Raw genomic sequence first — 27,244 nt, 5'->3', positions numbered from 1 at the left:
CAAGGCAAATCGCCGTTTTGCATGATTCCAGCCAGCCATTATAATTCCTGCCTTATTCCCGAGGATTTATGGTAGCCACGTAAAAAGGTACATTTGGTAGCTTTTTGCGTTGTCGAACATCAACGGTTTTATTATTTAACTCACGACGCAGAAGGAGGAGTGTTATGTTATTATATCTTGTCTCTTCTGTCCCTATGTATGTATGCTTAGATCTTTAAAACTACGCAACGGATTTTGATGCGGGTTTTTTTAGTAGATAGTATGATTCGTGAGGATGTATTATATGTATAATTTATTACGAATTTATCCGAGCGAAGCCGGGCAGCTAGATTAAACCGCAAATTTAGATTTTTTTAATATGTTCAATCTTGATGTTTATTTCATTTGTTCATGTCCAAAGCATAATCAAGCAACTTTTGTACTTGCATTAAGAGAAAATTACCTCAGAAACATCTTAACAACTTCGAAATTTACAATATTAGTGGATTAAAGCTCCTTGAATAGGGCCGCTATGATGTTTATTAATGGTGAAAATTATCCTAATCAAGTCAAAATTACGTAGAAATAAGGAGCGTTAACGAATTTTCAAAAGTTATATGAGCAAACTTCGCGTTGATAAGTACTGTCAACTTGGTTAAATATATTTTCATTATACCGAAAGTTGGTTTTGGCTAGGAGCCGTGTTGGTAAACTTTTGTTTGTACAATATACTACATGGCTGCATGCTAAGACACCTGGAAGTGGGTTAAAGTTAACGACAAAATTAATTTCATTATTCAATTGACTCTAGATAACATGTTGCCAGCTGTAATGTACAATCAATAACACATCAACCTATTATCGCGCCATAGAGGGTCATACAGAATAACTTGATGTGCTGTTGACTGTACAATCAACCGCATGTCTAGTTACCTTATATGGAGCTCTAGGACGTAGTTATAGTGGGGAATTTGTAATGTTTTCGGACTGGCTGACGTGCTAGTGAATGTACGCAAAATTGTTCATAATATTTCATTGTTAGATTAGCTACACCCTGCGGAGTTATCATTCGCTGTAATTATTTGAACGTTGTAATAATAATAAAAATACTTACCTTTTTAAGTTGCATGAAAGTACTAAGTATAGCGTCTTTAAAACGCCATCGACTGTCAAACTTTTTGACCAAACCCTATGGTAATCGCGTACTTTCGGCATAAAAAGTATGTGTTAACCAAGGTATCAGTTACCTCTATATCAAATTGACTTGAGACGACGACGTCGACGGAGCGCGTCTGAGCAATGGGGTATGACTCTAAACCATATTAAAATGTACACAGTACAAGTCATTACACAGTACAATTCAGAGTGGGTTTAATTCCTTTATAACAGATAACCAGGCCGGTATTGTAATAAGCCGGCACCATTACTCCATTTTATTGCACATTTTCACTTTCTTCGCCATATTTCCTGGAGCTCCACGGCCGTACTATGCTCGTGAATAATTTGCTATGCTCCAAACATAAACCATTAAAATTTCATCGCTCCTTATCTTCTGAGAATTCTTTCAAAATATTGATATACATCTACATATATTTTGTTAAAATCTGAATGTAATTTTAGGCATCTAATGCTAAAGTAATATTGTTGTCTAATTTACATATTATTGTTAAGTTTACCATAAGTTAGTATTGACTTAATAACTAACATTTGTCCGCGGATTTGCCCGCGTAATTTTTCCACGGAAAAATATTTTTCCGGGTTTAAAGATGCCCTTTGTCCCTCTCCACACCTCAAAGTACATGTATGTAAAATTTCAAGAAGATTGCTTGAGTAGATAGAGCGTGAAGGGGTAACAAACTTATTTTGGCATTTATAATATGAGTTAGGATTAGGATTCGTGAAATCCGTATATTTTTGCTCCTCAATATAAAAAATCCAATATCTTGCAAAACTTGCCATGTATGTAATAACGGGTGGAATCAATTTTGAAACATATATATCTTTAACCAATTGAGCTGAAGTGTTGTTTACGCGTTTAGTTTGGATGACAATGCATTAATATGATGTGCGTGAAGTGACGGTGCATCTACGAAGGACTTCCGACGAGTAAACTCCGCAACGATTTACTGCATGGAAATTATTTTTTGTATCGCATTTAATACAATAAGATATCTCCAAACACAACAAAAGCTTGTAACAAAAATTATATTTTTATAAAGTACTTATTTTCTTTATAACTTTCTTTTTATTCATAAAAGTTTGTAACTATAAATTTCTTATCAGTCCACTAAGTTACGAAAGTGTCGGTGCGTGACCTTTGTCACGCCGTGTGACAGGTAGTACAAAATCGCCGATACGGAAAGTAACTGGTATATGTCACTGTGATTTCATGGTATTTCCGATATCTCGTAAAAATACCAGCTTTATTGGACCGCTGCTGCCTGGTTTAATAAAGGTGAATGAGATCAGTGTTATGATAATGAACCATTTGTATTTCATATTTTGTAGATCGTGTATCATATGAGATTAGATTCTGTGGTATGTTCAAAGAATATTTTCGTTTGTTTGTTTTAAATACCTTTACTGCGTAAAAAACAATAAATTAAAAATAAAACCCTGATCCCGTGGAGGGATCTAATCAAGTTAACCGTCTGGAAAAGTCATAGTTACAAACACAAAGACGAAAGAAGTAATACAATAAAAAATAAAAAAAAATGTATGTAGGTACTATTTAATTTACTAATTTAATATAGTAACGTAGTAGAACCACTTGCTTCAGGTGAACAGTCATCATGCATAGTGGTCGATTATTTAATTCACACAGTAGGACCTTGTCCTGGAGCTTAATTGGTAGCATTAGTAAATAAATATTAAATACCCGAATATGGTTAATTAGTATCTTTAAAAATATCATCGACTCAATCATTTAAAATTCTGTAAATTACTTTTATATATGAAACTCTCCTAGATTTATCTAAATAAACATCAACAACCGCAAAAATATTCCTTATATCTCAAAATATTCAGCATCGTTGCTCATCCCCTAAAGTGTGGTAGCACTTGTGCGCGCCATCCACTGCTCCATTTTTTACATGCATACATGTACGGCACATTAGTCACTCGGCAGGGGATGGGGTGCAATATTTAATCTTGTGGGGTAACTTCTCACTTATCGGGAGGAAATAGATAATCTCTACGCTTCCGCGACGCAGAAGCTTTCATTCCTTGTGTATAGATTTTTCGATGTTGGAATTCGATAAATTCGATTGGTGATTTCCAAACCTGCGCTTATTTGTTTTTGGAGCATTTAAAAAAATGTAATAATGAATATTTTTTTTTCAGTTGAGGTAATTTTAATTTTTAATGTTATTTGAGGTTTATATTCGAGTGTGTGAGGTGGCGAAGATCGGGCTCAGCGCAAAAAATGAATTACAATTTTGAAGATTCGGCGACCGACTGCCTGAAAGACAGACGCGCGTTTTCGTTCTTTCAGCATTTTTTTATACATGATGAGAGTTATGTTAAAATCAAAATCATCTATCCAATAAAATTATTATATAAATAGCTAGCAGTTCGTCCCAGATTCGCTCGGGTAAAACCATATAAAATGTTACCTTATACAAACCTAAACCTCCTCACACTAGGTATCTATTAAAAAACCCACATCAAAATCCGTCGCGTAGTTTTAAAGATCTAAGCATACATAGGAACAGACAGACAGCGGGAAGCAATTTTTTTTTGTATTATATAGTAAGTCTATAATAATAAATTTACATAAAAAAACATTTCACACTGTAATAACAGGGGGCGAATTGGAGAATTTGAGAATGCTTTTTGAAGAGCGTTTAAACCCACTATACATTATAACTCCGTGGGTTGAAGCGATTTTCACAGCGGGGATCATTTTCATATAATTCTCGGTTATTACTCCAACTTGTAATAATATCCTTACAGTTTCATAAAGAAATACAAACTCCAATGAAAAATCTATCTGAAATTAAGATTAAAAATCTTTATCGAATTTAAAGATATTACATAAAAGTTATTAGTAAGTTATATTATTGTGCTAGTTTAAATGAATTCATTTTTATGTTTTTATCACTAAAAATGTATAGAACATTCCACAGATTTTACCAAAAAAGATTTTAGAATACACAAATACTACTTATCTGTCATATTTCGTGTACATAAACAAATACACAAACCAGACACAGAAGATTTAAATTGTTAAGTGTTATTTTTTATTTTGTAAATGGTTTTAAAAATGCATTACTTTAAAAATAGTTCTTACTTAAAAGTAGTATATATTAAGTAGGATATAACACAAGTGCTTTAAAATAACCATACTAAAAGTATCAAAACAATTGGTTTGTAGCCAACCCTGTTTAGCTTCCCAAATCCCACCTGCCTCCTAACAAGGAACTTTTTCAAGTCCAGCCAAAGGAAGGCTTGGCAGAATTCAAGAGTACTTTGGCAGGATTTGACGAGTCTCAAGGGTTTTCTATTTTGTACATTTATTTTTATAGTTGCAATTTATTTCGCGGATGAGAACGGCGGTGACTGAAATTTTAATTTTATCTGCTCGAATCTTGATCTAGTTTTGTAGAAACTGGGTCTAGGATTTGATTGGGTGACTCCCTTGTCGAAATAATTGTGTGTTAATATGTAGTGTTATAAAATGAATTATCGCAATTGCTGACTAAATTAAAAATAATGGCAAAGTGTTTTTGCATGCAGGAACAAACTCCATTCGTGGTGTAATTTTTTTTAATTATTGAGCATTTAGCGCAAAATATGCACTTCGTAAAATGGGCTTTTAAACTTTCGCATCAGATTTTAATGTTTACAAATTGACATTATTAGATAAGTTATAGCATATTCATCTATTGTGCTCTTACATTGAGTATTGAAATTTCATTATTCCAAGACGAACAATACTCCGAATCCGTCTTAAACAACGAAATAGCTGTACATTCGATCAATTTACCTCAGCAACATGACACGGTCAGAGTAATTGGACAAGAAACATGATATTTTACGACGTGATGCATGGGCTGTGTGTGTAGGCTGAGCTGGCACGGAGCCATTCTGCTGTACTCCGCTGTGTGCCGTGTACGCTGAATTTCAGACAAGATTAATTATATACCGTACTGGAATATTTCAAAGCCTTTTTATTTTGCTCCTAAATACCGTGCCCGGAATTTCGTTGAGTTTGTCGTTATTCTCATTAGTAGTTACTTTTTGGTTGAGGCTCGTTTGTGGATTAAATCAACTCGTAAATTATGCTCGTTCCAAATTTGTGTTGGTAAGATGTATGTGGCCAGTGATATTTGGAAAAAACGGGACTGCATATATATTTAATAAACATTATTAGAAGTTATAAAAGTCTGTTTAATATTAAGAGCTTCTTCATATTTTTTTCACATTCTAAAAAATGTTTGTACTACATATAATATATTTGAGAGATATTATGTTTTCAGCCATTTTCTACCCCCTGTTTAGCATATGCCACGCCAACTCTTTTGTTCAATCTTGACTATGTTACTCTTATTTCGTAAAAATATATTCATATGGTCTTCAAATTATTACTTAATCACCTTGTACTTACTGCAAATACACCAATACCAATAGTTTAAAAAGTGAGATAACAAAGAAAATTTGCACCCGGGTTCATTAATCTTAGGTACTTAGGCAGCAGCATGCAATGCGGCGATATATCACACCATGCCAAACCCACATTAGTGTTATACCATTGACCTCATTACCGCTTTACTAATTGTAAATCAATAGAAAATTTTACAGAAATTACAACTAAAACGTGGAACAAAGCACACAGACAGACTTTCAGTCGACGTATTTAATGTAGAACAGCAATTCTAAAACTTTTTAAAAGATGCAACTCTTTTGGAAAGTTCACGGAGTAATTCGCGGAACCATACATTAAAACTTGTTTTATGTGTACTGACTGACATAAAATCTGACATTCGTATTGGACATTTAGTAAAATTATTTTTCTTTTTCAAGTTATATAAGAATCTAGTAACCTAATAACATTAGGGTGCAATATTAGGGTGCTTTTTTATATAAAATAATAATAAATAAATATATTAGGACAAAATATCACACAGATTGAGCTAGCCCCAAAGTAAGTTCGAGACTTGTGTTATGGGATACTAACTCAACGATACTATATTTTATAACAAATTACATATATAAATAAACATCTAAGACCCGGGTCAATCAGAAAAATATCATTTTCCATCATGACCCGACCGGGAATCGAACTCGGGACCTCTCGGTTCAGGGGCAAGCACTTTACCACTGCGCCGCCGATGACGTCGTAAGATCAATATTCTCGTGGAGATATTGTTAATCGTAGTATATTGTTAGTGTTAGTTGTAAGTAGTAATAGTTTGAAGAATTGTATGTCTTGAATAATTGTTTCTCTTGAAAGTTGAAAATCTGTAAATAGGTGTGTGCATATTTTAATATATTGACTGCCTATCATTACCTTTACCTACCATAGCATTCGCCTCCTACAATGAAACGTATAATAATTATAAATTTCTTGTAACAACCGTGTTAAAAGTAAACATTCTCCATGTTCAGTAAATTTGAACTGTGCCGCGAATGAAATATTCAACACATACACGACTTGGCCTATAAATAACGATATTTATGTATACCAATATGTTACGATGCATATCTAAGCTCCTGAAATCGATACATAAGCTGGTATGACCTATATCTCTGTAAATATACTAATTTAATAATATAGTTTGTCCTTATCTGCCTGTTCCTAGTAGAAAGAACAAATCTAAACATGCTGGCTTATTGTCGTCAAGGAATTCCCCTCTATGAAAAAGTATGAAAGCAACTGGGAAACGCTCAGGTAATACAAAAAGAGATAACATAAAGCATTCCAAAAGTGATTTCAAATTTCAAGGTACGTAATAAAAACTACGACATTATAAATCTGTGACATTAAAAATATTGTGCTTAATAAGTCGACATACGATTATATTACCCAAAAAATGTGAAAGTTTGTGAAGAACGTACTTTGTACTTTGTGAACGTACGTGTAAAAGTAACACGCAAAATCTACTGGACCGATTGTTATAAAATTTGGTAAACGGGTAGAATATAACCTGAAGTACACATAGGGTACAGTGGGGTTTTATCCCGAAATTCCAACGGGAGCGAAGCCCCGGGGCGCAGCTATTATATTCTTATACCTTGACGAAGCTATTGTTTTATATAGCCAAGGGTTTTCGTATGAACACTGACCCTTTGTAGGCTGTTACGAGTATAAATGAAACCATACATCAATTGGCACTGAAATCTATGGGCATCACTCAAATCGGATTTATGCTCGAAACAATAGTGTAAGGTTGAAACGCCGATAGTCGGACGTTACCATAGATTTAGAATATACTAGACGTTTACTTACGTCTGGGAAGGCGCATTCAGCAGACACAATGCGATATCCGAGCCGTGACGAGATTGCTCGCTGTAATCTATGCATGGATTGAACATTTGTATGGAGTTTTCGTGATCTGGTTGCATTACGTGACCTGATTGGAGTCATGTGAGGTTATGTAGATATTATTCTGTATAAAGTTACGAACAGGACATTTATTTGTTAATTGCGGATGACGTTTCAATAGAGTCGCATGTATCGTACCGTACAATGTGTTATTTTTGGTTAATATTTTTGAAACTTATATGTAGTATGCTTTTTTATGAAGTTTGATATTTTTTTTTTGTTTTGTCGATAAACTAACTTAATGTATTGAAAACTTTCAAAATGTGATATAATCAGATATTGCAATTACGTTTAATGTTTTACATGCTCATATTTGATATGTTTTACATAAAAAAAATAAATCCATTCGCTCACCAAAGATCGACAAATTTCAACTAATGCTGATTAGTTTTTAGACACAACACATAACAACGACTTGCTTATATTTCATTATCATAGATAGTATCTATCTTTTGTTCCTAAGCAATGTAAATTTAAACACACAATTTGAAAAGAGCGAATTTAAAAAAGGAATGAAACATAATTCACGAAGCGACATCAGTACACAGCATATAAAGCGTTATCGCATTGGACTGCAGTCTCGCACGTAATAAATTCATTTGAGTGCGCGCCCGGTGCATAGTTGAGCGAAATTAAGCGGGTGCAATAAAGATTTGCAGTAAAACTATCCGGGCAGAGCCAACAATTCGGATTAAGCCGCCTAGATGTTGATGCCAAGAACTTACAGCGATCAACGAACAGAGGTTCGTGTTGTTTTCTTTTTTTCTATTTGGCCAGTAACGCTAGGCGATGTGAAAAGTTAGATTTATTATGAATTCTGTAATAAAACCAGTAATAATATAAATTTAAAATTTTAATTTGAGATTTATGAGTAGTTTTCTTCTTTCTTATCGGGTTACTGCTGCACTATATTGATCGATCTTTCTGACCCGCAAGTTTTGTAAAGTTTTAATTTGTGAAATACTTGAATCAATTTTGTTATTGCTTCATTAAAAACAAACTTCTGAATTACACAGCTTAAAGTTATATTTTGATTTTATTCTTTGTTATGTTACAGGTATGTTCATTACATAATATTAACACAAGAAGGTGATCGTAGAAAGATTAAGCTGTTAAATTAAAATGGAATGAAGAGGACATTAAATATTGTTTAATGCTTGCGATAAGCGAGCTGTTGAAGTTTAATTTCAAAATATCACCTAAAACATCAAATTTATTTGGATATTTTGGAGTTGGTAAAGCGACCCATAAATTTCTGAACAGACGTTGGAGTTCGCCAGTGTAACTAAGCTTAAAACGTAATTACCCTAAGCAATTTTACTCACGCGATACTTTTGGTGCGTTCGAAAAATTCACGAGAAAATTTTAGTATTAGTCATTCTAGTTTCACCTACATATTAGTTCGTTGAACAACGAATCTACCATATTTAATAGATAACATTTACCTTTAGGTAGTAATGTAGACATGTCTAGGCGGCCTGGGACAGGTGAAATAAGTGCCGGACGACCTGCAATGAGGTGGCCGGACGATTTAATGAAAGTCACAGGTACAAAGATGAGAGAGGCACAGGACAGAGGGTGGCGTACGCGACGGGAGCCCTATGCTCAGCAGTGGGCGAAAAGGGGCTGAAATTATGATGATGATGATGAGTGATATTGACATACTTACATGAATTACTTATTTATCAGACTATAAGACTATAAGCACGCAAATTATCCTTGAAGAAATCTTCGGCATTTCTTGGCTTTGCCTAGGTCCTGAACTGGATCGCATGAAGAGATGATGGTAAGGCCGAGGTAGAATCAGAATGGTTTTTTTTTCAGTATGTTGTAGAATCTGAATGATTTTTTTTCAGTGTTATCGAATCTAAGTGTTCAACTTTTCTTTTAAACTAAAGTTCGTAGAGTAAATTCTATGAAACGCAAATATTTATTTGTTATACCGCAAATTTTCACCCAGAATTAAATCTCGTGTTGCATCTAACAAAGTAATAAACATTAATCCGTTGTCTTATTACATTCTAGAAAATAAATTTATATTTTTCCATAGGATAAGTTAATTCTGGCTCGGTGCAATCAGAATAGTAGATAACATTGTTCTTACGGGCCAGTGGCGTAGTTAACTAAACGTATGCCCTGATGCAATAATGATTTGCCCCCCCCTCAACTATGTATCCTGAGTTTGTATACGAATCTGAATAGCGAATTAATTATCAACCACTCACCAACCACAAATCGCACTATATTCATCATCTAGAACCACAGTTATCTTGTAAAAATGTCAAGGTAAAATATGGACTTTGAAATGAAGAAAGCAATACCAAACCACTCCATTAATATTACCAAGTTTATCGTAGGGTGTGTTTCATTCTTTTAATGACCGTGACCGATAGGCCGTGATACAATAAAGATGAACAAAATTCTGGTCAGTGCCGGAAAGCTCGACATCCTTGGGGCCCCCTGTGCAACGATCCATTTAGCCTCTCTTAGCTACGCCACGGCTACGGGTCGGTCATCACTCCTCGTTTGAATGTAACAAGGGCGGTGGAAGTAGCTATGTTGCTTCGTTGATTGCGAGAGGAAGTTTCATTTAAGTTTCTTCAGCTACCCACAATAAACTGAAAGGAAATTGTGCTTACTTAAATATATTTGTGGATTGTAATATTTTAATTGGTATTACTTAGTAAGAGATAGCTTTTTGATCAGAAATCGGTGGAAAGAAGCTGGAATGATAATGATTAGTATGTTTAGAAGTTTTGTTCCCGTTTAGTCTCACCGCCATTTGTAACACGTTTACACATCGGGAGAAAAAATCCGTTGTGTAGCAGTGTTAACAAATGCAAAGTACGCAAGGTCAAAGTTAACGTCAAAGTTGACTGGTGTAACCATTATCTCTGGGTGCAACCCACGCTTAGAGTGCGACAGGTCAGATATACTTGTCATCTGCGACAGGTTAGATACATCTGTTGTCAAAAAACCAATTCTGCGTTTCCACAACGATATCATTAGCTACTGACATTAACATAGATATATCTGTCCTTCACATTTGGAGCACAAAAACTAGCTCCGAGTAAATTATTCATCCACACAAGTACAAATGTAGTGGCAGCAAAAACGAGACGAAGTGTCGTCTTCTCCAGACGGATCTTGAGCCCTTCATTAGGGAGTAGGGTTGACAAGAACAAGATTTGGAATAGGATATTATTGTGTTCGTCATCATCTCTCTACTGAATACTCGAATCCTCTTGTTTATAATAAAAGAGATAACATAATTTAACTTACAGTAACTATTGTCTCGTTCTGTCAATATCAAATGCATTGTGAAGTGTGATAGTAAAAACATTCTTAAGCTCAAATTATGCTAATTAACTTACTTTTTATTACTTACTATTTAAGTACATGTCACAAATGATACGGCCACTGTGTCTTGACGTCTATATACAAAAAGCTGTTCCGTCGGGACGATTTCACTCCTGTTTTTTTTTAAATTGATTTGTATATAGTTAATTTATCGTAGCTTACGTCAAAGATGGAATAAAGTTTTATTAAGACAACATTAAGAATATTTTCTTTGTATGTACGTAGATATTTGACTTCATTGGATGACAGATTCAAAAATGGGATCTATTTTAATGACCTACGTATTTAAATATAATATTTAAAAACAGTCTGTTTTCGGAAGATCCGTTTGGTTAGCTACATTTGAGTCCATTTTTCTTGCGAGTTACAACCCTAGCTGGGTGAGATCACAAGACACGCCATGCTTATGTGTAGATATAGTCAAGAAGCAGTAGGCAGTACTATAGACTACAGGTCATTTCCTTTGTCACAAACTTCTTTAGTGCTTCTTACACATTTCGCGTCGTCAACAGTATAAGCATATGTATTGTCTTGAATTTTTTGATATTGTCTTGAGTATCACGTCTTTACCTCTTAAGCGACAGACAGAGCCAAGGGTTGCGAAACTCGAAGGCTTCTTTTAGCTGTACATAGTATAAAAGTTATAAATTATTTAAGATTTGGTCATTTTTGATTTCTTCCCAAGTTTTTGGAATTCTACAAAACTATATTGCACAGCAGTGGCATCTCGATAACGGCGAATGTGCAATTATTTAACATAAATTTTGTTTATTTGTTTTCACAACAATTTTTTTTAAAGTACACTTATGTAAAATAAAAGTATGTACTAATATTTAATGATATAGTTTAACTCAGCAGATTTTGAGAAAAATTGATAAAAGTATTCAGGTTTATCCTTCTGTATCATACTTTGGTATCGATTTTATATTGATACAATATTTTTTATGAAAGGAAAAATTGTTGATCTATATGTAAAATATTGTGGTTTGAAAGAATTTGGTATAAGATTCGCTTTCTGAATTCTAATATTGAACAGAAATATATCTTCACAAATCGTCTGAGCAATATATCTGGACGCATAAACTTATTTATCGATACTTTTAACTGCAATGTTACCTCTTCATGCCCGGTATTGGAAGTATATACATATAAACATATATATTTATTACATATATGTTATTCTTCAAGTAATATTAACGAGAAAAGTCAAAGATAAGGTATTTAATGTTGAATTTGAATACAATGTTGAAGTCGAAATTTAGGCTATTTATTTCGGCTAATCTTAAGTAGAATCTAAGATATTTTAAGTTATTTAACAAATTACCTTTTACGCAAGACATAACCAGATATATAACTGCAAATGGAAATACTGTGTTATACGTTGTTTCGTGTTATTATTGTGGCTTTATATTAATTCATACTCAACATTACATATATACTAAGCTACTTATTCTTTGTGTATCGAATCGGCCATTCAGATTTGTATATACCAATAAACTATTACCGTACTCACTACATAACGTTTACGTTCTAGTTTAGTTAAAACTCCATCGATATCCCAACTATCGATACGCGCTACACCCACGATCGAGAGCATCGGAACCACACGGAAAGTCAGCATCGCGTAGCGTCAGCAAAAACGGGACCTTTGTGACGGAGCCATACATTTCCACTATCGAGAGTGTTACTTGCACTGTGCTCTTGTTTTGACGTTTTTATTCGTGCTCGTCAGAGAAGCGTTAGGTAAATTTGTTTTGCCATCGTTGTTACGTTTTTCATGAATAAAAATGGCTTTATTTGTTCATGAAACAAATAAATTTAGATCCATTGATATCCATCCAGGACGTCAATGGATCTAAATTTATTAGTTTCATTACTATAGTAACAAAGCTTAGCTCAACTATTACAGCATAGTGAAAAATTTGATATCCGATGGACGACGGATGAATTATTTGGTATGGTTTATATATATTTCTTAATTCTTTTATATCAAGCAATTAATGCCAATAAATAATTAGTATTCTATAATTTCAAACACGATTCACAATAATTGATACAAAAATTATTTCTGTAAAATATTTTAAAAGTAGATTCATTACTACGTTTTGTACCTCATGTGCCAATTAATCCATAAATAACAATACCCTTCTCTACGACATATCATATTGTATAAATTACGATGGCTATCTTCATATTTTTTCTCAGCAAACGAACCTAGCATACATATTCCCTCCCTCGTCCTTCCTATTTCCATATCCCTCAAATATATCAAAACGCTCAGAATATTTTATGCTGTCGGTATCTAACAGGCGTTCTGTGGTAATGTCTTCGTTTGATGTATAGCAGTCAGGAGCACTCGTGTTCTAAATATCTTGCCATTATGTATATTGTGGCTACATTAAGATGTAACGTCGCAGAAGGGAAGCCTCTTAGGATTTTTTCGTTGCGTAATCACGACCCAGATTGCTCTGTCGCTAAATATAATGCCACATTTGGCAGGGAATTTGTTAAAATTATAGAGAAGCATTTATTCCTCCGAAATATCGGAATGGGTGGGGTCGCTTTTACCAAAAGTCCGATGAAATTACAGGGCAAATGGCGCCTCGTTTGCGCTAAATTTGTACATTTGTTTGTGCAATCTTTTTTCCGTCGAGATTTGCAGGGAGGAATAATTGAAAGAGCTATTCTTTGCGGTCCGGGAAATTAGCGCCGGGATTACTCTTTGTTACGCTTAAGTGGACTTGATGAAGTTATTATAAATAATACTGTGAAAATCTAAAACTTATTATTTAAACTCCGAGAAAATAAACGGAACGAACTGCAAAGAACTTTGAATTCCAAATGAATTTTTCGGCGCCGCCTATTCAGAAAACTTGCAAAAGGAAGTCTGGAGCGGCTACTTCTTTAAATAATGCAAGTAACTGCGAAGGTGCGCGAATTGCTGGCCTCGGCTCCGCTCGAACAAAACGCTTGAATTTGCAATTTGGAGGCGTTTCGTTCTCTCAATTTGCTTACTTATACCGTGCCACGTTGGGCGCCATTCTCTGTAATTCGGTCCGCGACCGCACTAAAGTTAAGTAATCGTACACCGTTGCAGTGCTCGACTCTCGGCTTCCCGCTTCTCAGACCTTATTTTTCTGGCATCGTTTCAAATTAAAAGCGATAAGAGTAAGCCTGCTCCTATAAAAGGCTCCCGCTGGCACGATGAAACAAAGCCATCGTCTTGTTCGCCGCACATACAATTTATCATCCTTTGTTCGAAATACGTCCAAATTTGCTTGTATCTGAACTAAATTAACAACTAACGCTCCGACTCGCTCTATCATAATTTTAATATTTCAGACCCGCAAGTAAATTCCAACTTATTTCAGTACAAACGCCGGAGTTAAAATTGATGTGCAAAATTTTGTGAGCAACATGTGAACTAAACTGCGAATCAGAATGGAGGTCGACCCGTGCCTTTCATTTTCTCTTCAATAATGAACGAGTAGTGACCCGCCTTCGCAGGCTGCACAAAATTTAATTTTAATGCGGGACTGGCCACTATCTGAGGCTCCTAACAAAACACGCCTGCCGCCGCCAGATTAGAACTCGCTTACACCATGTTTGTTCGCGGTCACCGTTTTTGGAGTCGTTATACGTGCACTAGAATTAACGTGGGCTTTCGAAGGAGATTCGACATCGAGATGTATGAGATGTGAGGATAAAGAGAGAAATGCCATTACTGGGAAAATCATAATGGAACATCCATCCATTCGGCGTCTACAATTGGAATAAAATTCGCTGCAATTTCAGGAATTGTCGTCGGCAGTTATTATTCGGTGTGTAAGCGGCGAATTTGTCTCTAGGACATGGCTGGTTTTGTTCGGGAGTTCCCGTAAATTCGCATGGTTCGCTGGCTCCTTTCAGAAGTGGCGGTTGGTTTTACGCTTTCGGTAGTTATTGTTCTTGCCGTTTTGATTTTGAATTTTAACCGTAGCGGTGGATTGTGATGAATGTGCATTGTTCTATATGAATTGTCATATCCATTGATGAATTGTTTTCGTAGAGCTTTAATATTTTTGCTTGCTTTGAACATTCTTGAGAAAGTAAGACGGAGAAAAAATGTTTGCTCGCTGAAACATTATCAAAGTACAAAAATGCACAATACAAATAGAAACGGACAATGATTGCCTTTTAAAAAGGGCATGACAATATTTCCAACGTAATATATTTTTTACGGCGTGATGTTTGTGTGTTGAGCAATATTTCGTTACAACTTTATTTTTTCTATTCACATTTTCAAAAATAGTTAAAAGATATACTCGAATATAGATGTATCAATTCATTTACTGGTTGCAAAATCAAACCCATTGTTTTTTTTCCAGCAAATAGTGTACTCAGACCACGTCCTAAAAATACACGTGACAGTACAAATCCACTTTTTACCAAGGATATCCGACCTAAGACCGGTTCCAGCGGTCTAATCTCCAAAGCCCTGGATCCCCGCGGCCCTGGTTACAAAGTTGAAGACGGGAAATGGTTAACTTCTTATGTGACACAGATAACATAGTACAAATCAGAATAAATTATGAAAATATATATAGTTTATAAAACAGATGTGAACAGAGACACGTTAAATATAAACCAAACGGTGATGATGATTATATCCGACAATAGCCTCAACAATTACCAATCATAACCAATCTTAATTTCAATGAAATGCTTGAGAACGTTCACGAAGTTCATATCAACAAAAGTTAAAGAAAAAGAATAACCTATTTTTTGCGTAACAACTTCCGTGCAACAATTAACAAAGATTTGCAGGGAACTTTGGTAGGAAAGTATTATATTGAACATGTACTGCCACCCAACGGTCATTGCAAATCTTTGTGTCTGATTATAGATGTCGTCAGCCATCAATTGAAGTTAATTACACAAGGAATGTTGTTCCGAAAATAGATTAGTTTTAATTGTCTGATCAACAATTACTTCATGGCCTAAAAAACACCAAATAATACGAATTGCGTGGAATAGGATGTATCTTTGGCTCAAATTCTAGCATCTTTCAGCAAAACTCATCAATTTTTGCAGGAACAGTTTTTATTAATTCCAAAAAAAGCTAATTTAGTGACTTTAAAGGCATTTGAAATTACCGATTCAATTTAAAACTAAAGCTAAAATGAGATAACTTCTAAACATAATCTGGAATCTAGACTCCTGGTTAACATCTCATGTGACACGTACTTCACAAGTTATGTATGAGCAACTAGGTTCTCTTAATTTATATGCAGGACGTCAAACCCGCAGCCTTCATAACTTCCAATGTGGGTACAATCTGATCAGTTCGCGAACTAAAATCTATATTTTATGACACCACTAGATGTGTTATGGGACTTTGCTCCCATGAGTTGCAGATAAAAGATATTCCATTCTATATACACTTGGACCAAATTTTGTAAAAGCCTTTACTTTTATAAAAAATCTATAATCATATCCTTGTTATAGTTAGAAAAGAATAAGGAATTAATAAATATTCCTCTCTTTTTCTCAGACTCGCGTGTTGGGAATAAGACAGTATGAGAAACAGAAATGTTTCATTATGGCCTGTCTGATGTCAACCCTTTTTAGCGATGCCGTTCTGCTGTTATTGATTTTTTTATATCTATTAGTTTCCTAGTACAATATCCACGGAAGGATATAGAGCTATCCTATTCCAGGACGAGAATGTTGATACATTAATATTGCCGTATTAAATATACCCGGCAGTTAGCCAGCTCATTTTTGGAATCCTTAATTTTGCATCGTTGACGCTATTAATTTTATATTAACGTCAAACGCCATCTGTCGCTTTTACGTCGCTTTACGTCATGATATTTGAAATTGAAATTTTAATTATTTTTCAATGAAGATGTGCCGCTTTTTAATAATATAACTTATTTTTAGTCAACAAAATGGTATTTAAAAATACCTTTTTATTATTTATTACACACAAATGTAGAATTTTTAACCTAGAAGGATAGGTATAATTTAGTTATCCACGATTCTCATCATATACCTGAAAAAAAATCATAGATATACCAATTACTGATTTTAGTTTTTATTGTTTCAGGTACTTACTGAAACAGTGAAGGCAATTATGACCCAGGGTATCGGATTTGAGCAGTTTGATGAGCACAAATTTAAATATGTAATATTTTTATATCTGTGGTGATGAAAGAAAAATCGAGGATGGATTTCAAGAAAATTTGGTAAACTGCTAAATAATATTTCGGAAATCACGTAACTACAATACTATTTATTCCGAAATATCTATTTAGTAAAGGACGCAGCCAGTCGAGTACAGTAGAAAAGCGCGATGGAAGGAATTTCTGTAAAGGAAATATGACCTTTGTCTGGCCTTCAATGACGTCAACTGCTTCAATAGGCTCTATATTTGGCTATCATGGCCTGTATTTATTTCAGGCTGTTTATTCTATATTCAAAATGAGTCGCGGATCGCCGCGACTGATCTGCAATATCCGGTTTATTCTGGTTTATTCCAATTCTGTTTCCAAATAATGTTTTATCTTATTTCTGGATGTTTTTTGGTTATTGTGATGTTCCACGGTTACTTTAAGCCACACCATCGCGGATCTTTGGCGGATTCGGTATACATTGCTGATTTTTCATTGCAGTAAATAAAAGTACACATACAATTCGCGTCGATATCTGTCCGGGTTCGGCGATATTGTGGAGCCTATATTATGGTCGAATCATAGTTATACACATTTCTGTAATCTACTACCTATTCAACACTATATTCAAAACGAATAATCTGATATTGGTGTTCTTTTCTATACAGGTATTGTCCACTTTGTTTTTTTTTAAATATAGCTATGAGACTGCTGGGCAAAAGCCTTCTTTTTCTGTTTTTCTATCCCTCACCAATTGTTGCTTGCTATACCTTTTCAAAAATTGACCATTCGTCAGACCATCACTTCTTCGGCTTGTCTTATGTCAGTACTATTTCGAATATTAAACCATATTATATTATACTGTTATGTGTTTTTTGATGCTTACCCTTTTTTTATATTATTTTATATTATGTTTACATAAACATAGGATACTCTCTCATAACAATATTATCTGTGGATGTCTGCTTGTGGACACTAAAGTTGGTCATGCTGTGTGCACTTGTTTGTGGTTTTGCAACTGGCCATGTATCTATTATTTTTTATTTGTAGATTAACTTTTTATTGTAAAACTGTTTTGTGTGCCAAATAAATAAATATACTAGCTTTTGTCCGCAGCTTCGCCTGCATAAATTTCCCACGCGAGCAATCATTTTTCCGAAATGAGATCTCTCCATTTAAAATACTGTATGCAAAAATTCAGGAAGATTGGTGCAGTAGATAGAGCGTGAAGAGGTAACAAACAAACAAACTTACTTTTCGCATTTATAATATTAGTTATTATCTTTAGTCCGCGGCTTCGCCCGCGTTATATTCCGGTGTAAAAGGTGTCCTATGTCCTTCTACATACTTCAAACTAGATGTATGCAAAATTTCAAGAAGATTGGTTGAGTAGTTAAAGCGTGAAGAGGTAACAAACAAATATAGTTTCACATTTGTAATATTAGTTAGGATTATGATTTCCACTTCAACTACCACACAAATATGATACAATAACAAGTTAACAACTGCCCTAATCTGGCCAATACGCGAATCATGAAATTACTTGACCCATTGGAACCCTTAAATGGCTAGTAATTTGATCTTAAATCCACCATTTCTAGGGTCTAATTACACTATTTCGAAATAATATCGTGAAACATTAGCTGGAAGTGTCACAACTTGGTGATATATGGTGGTCGAAGGATTTAGGCCGAGATTGCTTCGAGTATTAAACCAACCGGAGAGTCCACTTCCATGGTCGTACCGTTTGTAACTGCGTGCGTAGTTTTTAACCCCAATATATGAACCGTAATAAATATTTTATGTTTCATTTTTTTATTAATATTTTTTGTTTGTACATAATAATTATTATTGTCTATCAATGTTTGAATAATACAATCTTAACTAATAAGTTGGTTACCTCTTCACGCTCTTTCTACTCAACCAATCTCCTTGAAATTTTGAATACATGTGGTTTGAAGTACATGAGGTATCTTTCATCCCGAAAAAATAAATATTCCCGTATGCAACACACGCGGGCGAAGCCGTGGGCAAAAGCTAGTTCAATATATTGAAAGTGTGATCTTCTTATACATATTATTTCTCACAGCCTCTCCGGTTGTCTAAATCCTCAAAGCGATGAAATTCAGTAAACCTCCCGAATTGTAATGTATGGTCGATCTGTTACTGTTGTTGTTTCGGCCGTGTATTCAACTTATGCGGGTTTTGATATATAGGATGATGTAAAGCAATATAATCTAATTATGTGTTATGTATAGCTTGGGAGTTGAACATGGTAGAGGATGGGAGATGAAAGTATGCAAATTGATATATATGGGAAATTCGGGATAAAAAGTACCTTATGTGTTATTACAGGTTATATTCTAAACGTGTACCAAATTTTATAACAATCCGTCCTGCAGATATTAACAAAATAACGCAAAAAAATAAATTGAAATTAAGTACAATACTACATTATCTTTGTCTTTTGTTAGGTTGTTATCGACAAACTGAGCATACTTAATCTGCAATCAAGTAATCTCTTAAACGTACTATTAATAAAGAGTTACGGTACAAATACTAATGTTTAAAGTGCTCCCTTGTAATTAATGTTCTGTCACAATTTAATAATAAACTATAATTCCAGCCAGTAAGTGAATTTTTTAATGTTTATTACCTATATTCTTTCACAATATAGTCTAGAATTATAAATGCCATAATTTTAGCCTAAATCTTAAAAATATAAAGTCTATGGTAACTTGATACTTACATACCTACTTGAGAAAAATGTTTGATGTTATCAAGTAGGTAACAGATTTCGAATCTAGTGCTTTAGCGTGCAGAGAGATAGGAGAAGTAATAAAGAGACAGAAGATACATAACCGCATTATAAAGAATAATATGAAGGCTTCACTAATCTCAATGCTTAGTCTAGATGATAGTCGTTATGTCTGACATTGACCTCGCCCTACGTAATCCTGTACTTTAATGACCCGCATTAAACCTAGCCCATCAAATTCGCTCTAAATTGAAATAGTATTTTTATTCAAAAACTAAACGTAATTTTTCGAAATTTTTGAAGACCTCGTTAAAAGTTGTTTCCGTGTTTAAATGCTTGGAAACCGCAGAAATAAGTGTCCCTAACAATAATCAGAATAAGCTTAAAATCTGCTATGCATATACATATTATAAAATTCTTTTATCTATGCATTAAACAAAGTATTCTCGATAAACTCAAAAACTTCTGCATGTATTTTTACCAATACTGCGATTTCTGAGGAAGTTTTAGGTGTATAATTTATTATATTTATTATGTTTTTACCCGAGCGAAGCTGGGACGGGCCGATAGTATACTATATTTTTGATAACTATTACATTTATAGAACAAAATATGCGCCGATTTCGTCACAACATCTCGTTCTGTCATCAATCCTTTAAACCAAATCATGCATGAGAAACGTTATCAAACTATCGACAAAACAACTTATTGTTAAATTAATGGGTTAAACTATTACACAAACCAAGCAGGGGCAAGGCCAAGTCAGCAATTACAGGACAATGGTACCTAAACTTGATGGCATCATAACCTTAACACTATCGTAAAACAGAAACAGGCAAGCATACGGCCGAAACGGCAAAACGTTCCGTTCAGGCCATTAGATTTAAATGTGGTTGTAAGCATTCACTGATTTACGTACTACAGTCTTAAGTCTTAACATGTATCTATTAGTCTGGCTCAGTCACATACGTTACGTGCGACAGAGGACGGAAAGTCGCTCTACAACTACTAAATGCCTTACACACTAACAGCAAAGTCAGACCGAAGACGTGATTCCGTGTACATTGCGTAGTTTATATGTGAGCTTTTTATTACTGCAGGGAAAATAAAATTAATAAGCGAATGAATGAATCTGTCCGAAGAGTGACGCCAGTCTCAGTCATACCCATTAGGTGCGAAAGAGATGGAGTGCGTCCATGCGTTACAAGCTCCGTATCTCTTTCTTATGATACCTATCGAGTGTGTGTTATTTATTACACTATGTCAGATTTTTACTTTTACTACTTACTGCCAATCTAATCGCTACAGTCGTATACATACTAGTGAATTAAGTAAGAAATTTCTCACAACATTTCCTTTACTAGAATCATGAAAAAGACCGTATGAGATTGGTACTGATGTGGCACGAATAGAATTCGAATCTGGGAGCTTTCGGTTCACTAGCTGTCTAGACCACTGGACCACGGACGCCTTAAAAAGATCCGCTTTGAAATAGTCCAAATAGCCTGGCACTTACACAATCGTAAAGCGAATGTCTATCAGTTCCCCTCCAACCCGAGATCAGAGTAATGGAGCGTAGAAGTATGTTGCTGGCAAGTGCTGTAATTGATTACATTGGAATGACAGCCTGGAAGGCCGATTATCATGCTTCAGTTGCCGCCATTTGCAAATATTATTTAGATTTTTTTAAAGACATTGTGCGTTTCGTTTTTGTTATGATTTATTTTTTATTTAAGGATTCGATGAGAAACATTCAATATATCGATGAAATTGTGTAGTTATAGATACAGTACCGATATCATATATTTTTTTAAATATTTAATTACTCAACAAAACAGTACATTAAACATTTAAGTAATCTGCCAAACTGTAAAACAGTTTGTCGGCAGTTTATTTTTCAGATACATTTTATATAGTTGCAATCAGATGTATATAATGTGCGTAATTAAACTATGACAAGTCAGATGAAAGTTAAATGTGTGGGTTGCACCGGTCAAATTTTACGTTAACTTTAACCTGTGCGCCGTTTAGATAAAAAGGTGTACTTTGCGTTTTTCTACACATAGGTTAATAAAGTTGTCGTCAAAGTATACTAGTGCAACGCACCTTTAATCAATTAACTATACATACTTACTCAAGAAAATTTTGTGTAGACACACCAACAATAAAAAAGCAAAAAATATTATTTACATAATTAAAATTTTAGTCATGTCACTATATAAGCCAAATATTTCAGTCAAGTCTTACGTAAAACTAAAAACCAATTAAAACGAATTACTTCAGTTCTAAAAACTCACTAATTACGATATTCCCGATTGACGATATTCCCGGAATTCAGCGAACAATCCGAGTCCCGCAATAAATAACTCACAAAGCTGCATAATACTGCAGGCGATTAATAATTAAGGAAAGCAGACGCCAGGCAAACAGAATCAAAAATTAATTTTAATTCGCCTTCTTACTTTGCAATGCAACCCTTTATGACTGTAGCTGAGAATAATGAGAACGCAGAACGATAACTCAATGTTTTACAAGATTTTATTTAGAATAGAATTATAATGTACCTTGTTACTCTCTTATTCTTATACAAGGAAAAACATAGTCTTAGTAAAATATGTGTTGTCACTATCCCACTTAAAACATTTGACATTGACAGAACGAGACGAAATATAATTAAAATTAACTTAAAGTATACTTACATTTAAATTTATGTATACTTACATGTATATTTATATTAGCTTAAAATATACTTACATTTTTATGACTTGCAGGATTTGACTCACACTAGTGAGTCAAATCCTGCAAGTTAAATTTGACCCATGTCAACTCTGTAGGATAATCTGAAGGGCATATTTAATTTGAAATATCTGAATATCTCGAATATTTTGGAGAAATTGCTGGTGTCAAAATGTCTATAAATCAATTATAATGGAAAATTCAAAAACTACTTAGTACCGAATTAAATATAACATTATTATTTTTGTAAGTTTTAATTCTGTAGTTTTTTGTTTGTAACTAAAGCTTGGCGCAATCTTAGGTGTCTATACTATATTATATATTTTGAAAATACATTTGAATGAAAAGCCTGCACGGATTTATTAATCTTTAAACAACCCTCTTTTATTGAAAAGATTAATTTATATGCTGTGGGACGGTTTCAAGTACCTACTATTGCTAAGTATTATTATGTGGTTTGTCTTTGAGGTTTGTATAAAATCGTATTGATTTATTTGAAAATACTAAGTTCTATTTTATATTCAATGTTTTAATGGTTTTAAATGGGAATTTAGACTTAAATTAGAAAATTACTTACCTTTCATTACGTCGCGTTGCTTCCATTACCTCCTCACGAAATGAGCGAGTAGACTATTTTAATGTCAATGGAATTATTCGTACTCGAATTCTCTATAATGTATATTCAGTATTAAATTTGTTTTATAACATGAAATAGCGGAAAGGAATGGTGACACCCGCTTCTGTTCTTTTCTTCTGCAAATGATATCCACATTGCCATCTAACGGGTCTAGACATCGTGGGCACCTTAGCGCCAGAAACCTTAAGGGACAAGTTTTAATATAAATAAGTAAAAAAAAGAAATCTATGTTATTAGAATACATAAAATAATGAATTCGTAGTTGTAGCATTTAATGATCTAGATAATTCTGCAGTTTTAATTTTCTAATTCACATTTTCTGGTTTCATATGTTTGAGATTTTAAACAACAAAGTTTAATAGGTAACTCAATAGTTTTGAGTTTTGTGCTCAGATTTTAAAACAACATTACAAATTGTATTTTTTGAAGTAATTTAATTTGTTTACTTTAACACTAAACAGGAATGTTGTCGATTCATTATTTCTTCACATTATCGATCACGTAACTTGTTAGTTTCGAGTGATTTATCGAATAGGCCCCACTGTTTGCTTTCATTACTGGCGCACGCGATGGTTGGCATACGTTTCGTTTTAATTTGCCGTGTCCATCATGTATTCAGCTGTCTATTTGACTGCACTGTGGAAGGAAATTGCGGTCTGCTTTCCTTGTAATCGCGCTTTTATAGAATTCATGGTGTTTTACAGTTTGGCTGGTTGATTTTATACTGCAGTGTAGTCAGCTATGTAACATACAATGCGAAAGAATATTTTAGTTTACGAAGTGCAGAAAAAATATTGTAGAACAACATTTTTCACGAGTTTTTCGTGAGAGTAAAAAATACATAATTATATTATTTATCATTATTATCTTTTTTTAATATAAAATATTTATTACTGATATATCTAATAATATTATTGCGAATATGTATTGAAATAGGTCTTGTCCATCAGTGGATTTCTTGCGGCTGAGACGATAATTATGTAATATGGGATTTATGCGTAGACAATCGACTCTGCGCTAAAAAAAATATCTATGTCACTCCTGAAGGTTTCGTCTATCTCTGTGCCAAATTTCTTCAAAATCCGCTAAGTAGTTTTTTAATTTATTCATTACAAACAAAAAACAAAAATACAAATATTTATATTAGTATGGATAAATAAATACATTATTTTTATAATGTACATCATTATGTAAGAAAGTTAAAAATATCACCTTGGTCACCTATGACCAAGCTAACAAAAAGAAACCCTTTCATTAATTTATATACCAAACCCGACACATTATCAAAATTGGCAAAAATAACCCAAAACCCGTAAATTTATAGCATCTATTATGTGTGGGCCCATCAAATAGTTGCAGAAAATATACGTGGGGCTCCAGCATTGTGCCCATTGTTATTCATGCTAAACGCCTTTCTATACTCATTAATCGTGGAAAATGTCGGATGTGGCGAAAATTATAACTCCAACCTTCCTTTAACCCTGGCCTATATAGCGTGCAGGAGGTTAGGATTAAGTGAAATGAAAATAGATTTATTGGCTTTCACAACGGATAGTAATGGGGGAGTTACGTGCAAATTTAAAAATTATTTATTCAGGACACTTTTGTTTGTAAGAATTTTTATTTAAAACTGTGTTAGTACTTTTAAACTTATATGTACTTGTAGTCTTACCGATTTTATCACAAAGTACATATGCACCTAAAATGGATGGTTTGCACCAGTCAACTTTAACATGCGCAGAAAAACGAAACGAAAGTAACTAAACCTTCACAGGGACTTCGTAGGTACGATTCTCACTACCAACATTAAAATTAATAAGATCAATTGGGTGGTTTTCAGAGCGATCGATCGCTACCGCCGCGTTGTCATTACAGTTATTGTGCTGAAGATTAATAAATAACCATAATTGATGATTATATATTAATCATAGAAATCGCGCGTTTCGAAGGTTTTATGAATTAAAATTATATTACTCTATATTCACACAGCATACAATTTTCCCATCCGGAAAGCAATATTGCTGATAGCTGGCCCCGTTGTGCAATAGGGCCCAGGGATTGCAATTAGGCCTCAATCTACGCATAGTTTGCCAGGAATTTCATTCATAACCCACCTATCTCCAGATGTTCCGGCGGGAATGTTCGCGCTATCTACACGTGTAATGGACTAGAGTTTAGGAATCGAATTCTTTATGAGATAAGGAAAATGTATGAAAAACAATATTCTCTATGAAACATGGGCGGCCAAATATAAGTAAAGAGAAACGTTAACTGTTTATGCCGCTTGGTCTTTGAGTCCTGATAGAAGGGGAAAGTGCTGGACATTGTCAAGAAATAAATGAAAAATGATAAATATGTGTGCTATGTTTTGACTGTCAAGGATGCCGAAGACCGAAAAATTAAGAAAGGGACCCTACGACGCTTATTGGCCGAAGAAGAACTCTTAATGTTCTGTAATGAGAGGGTGACAGAGACGCATAAATATCAAAATACGTTAACTCGTTACTGGTGGAAAACCTACGCTTAAATATAAGCGTATATCATATTTTATATCAGTATTGATTATATTGTACTGTTCAAGTTTCTACTTAACATTTTGTTTCAAACGATGCGTAATAACTTATTTATGCAATTTCGAGGGCCGAACAAAGGCATACATAATACAAGACAGAAAAACTTCGGATGTCTGATAGAACTCATAAATTTTAATAAAGAAGTTCCTATCTTGTTTGCGCCGTGTCCCACATTCTGTTTATGTAAAGTTTCACGGGCCCCCAATAAATGTCGGCGCAAGTTATATAATTTTTTCTATTATCAACGTTTTCTGGAACTTTTCCAGCAATTTAGGAAAAAAAGAACTTTGATGTGAAAGAAAGAATCGATAATATATATTATTGGTGATTGTAGTAATGATTATATTATATTTATATTAGCTACTCATTTTGATTGTAGATTTTTTTTTCAATATCTTTTCATCTTTTTAATCACAACTAATAAATGCGAAAGTGATTTTTATTTCCTTGTTTGTTGGTTGGGTTTCTCTATAAACAATGCTTTATCTATTCGACGGAACAAAGATTTAGCGCACTTAGAGTGTAATTTGTCCCAGAAAAAGTACTACCCACTACACTACTCTCCCGTCGCTAATTCACGCGCGCGAAGACGCGGTAATAGGCTCGTAAATAAATATAACATAACCGAATATAATATCACTTGTATTTATCTTATTTCCAATAAAAGGCAAACTTTCATTTTACGTCGCAACTTCTGACTCGAAATGCAGAAGTTTATTTTTAAATCTCTCAAAACTTAACTTTATATCTCTGTGTTGATAAACAATCAGCAATAACTTGAAAAGTTATCGAGTAAACTATCTGAAAGCCACTCCGATACCGCTGAAGATATCCACAAACATGATATTGAAAGTGGAGTGGTAGAAACTTATAATGCCTTCATTTCTATTCTTGTTCGAGTGGTTTCTAGAGCCGAACTTAAGAGGATGTGAGCGCGAAGATTTCTGTTCGATCTGAAACGTTTAGCAAGATACCGTAGACTTGTTGACGTTAGTACATAGAATTTGATAACACCGACATTTAAATATATAGTTTTTATCAATAATATTTATATATTTTAACAATTATTAACACATTTTTGTTTTAATTCTTTATTCTTTAATTTATATTATTTATATTCTATATTATTTATTCTTTAATTTAATTAATAATTACATACATTAATTATTATTACATACATTAATTAATTAATTACATACTTTGATTTAATAATTAAATAATTAGATTTTTCCATCAATAATCTACTACCATCACGAATGACATCCTTGGGGGAGATCGAATGATTACTTTTCTCTCCAATATATAGTATATAGGAGAGAAAAGAATTCATAACAAAAGATTTGAAATATTTGAAGAAAGCTTAAATCTTCTAATATGAAGTTTCCAGAGAATGTAAACGTTTGGTTACATTTTCACAGCACAGTGGGTGCTCATATCCCTTTAAGTTAGACGTATATGGACAACAATGAAAACGGATTTAGTATATTGATATCCTTTATT

The 27,244-nt window shown here is 33.9% G+C and overlaps 1 protein-coding gene across 3 annotated transcripts in view; it reads left to right on the top strand.

Annotated features, from left to right (window-relative positions):
* Sema1a (Semaphorin 1a) overlaps nucleotides 1-27,244 on the top strand; it is a 318,087-nt gene that overhangs the window by 68,122 nt on the left and 222,721 nt on the right. The gene's annotated exons all lie outside the window — the stretch shown is intronic.

Source organism: Plodia interpunctella, chromosome 18 (genome assembly GCF_027563975.2).
Source record: "Plodia interpunctella isolate USDA-ARS_2022_Savannah chromosome 18, ilPloInte3.2, whole genome shotgun sequence".
Taxonomy (NCBI): domain Eukaryota; kingdom Metazoa; phylum Arthropoda; class Insecta; order Lepidoptera; family Pyralidae; genus Plodia; species Plodia interpunctella.
The sequence above is the reverse complement of the archived record's forward strand: the minus strand, read 5'-3'. Positions and strand labels throughout refer to the sequence as shown.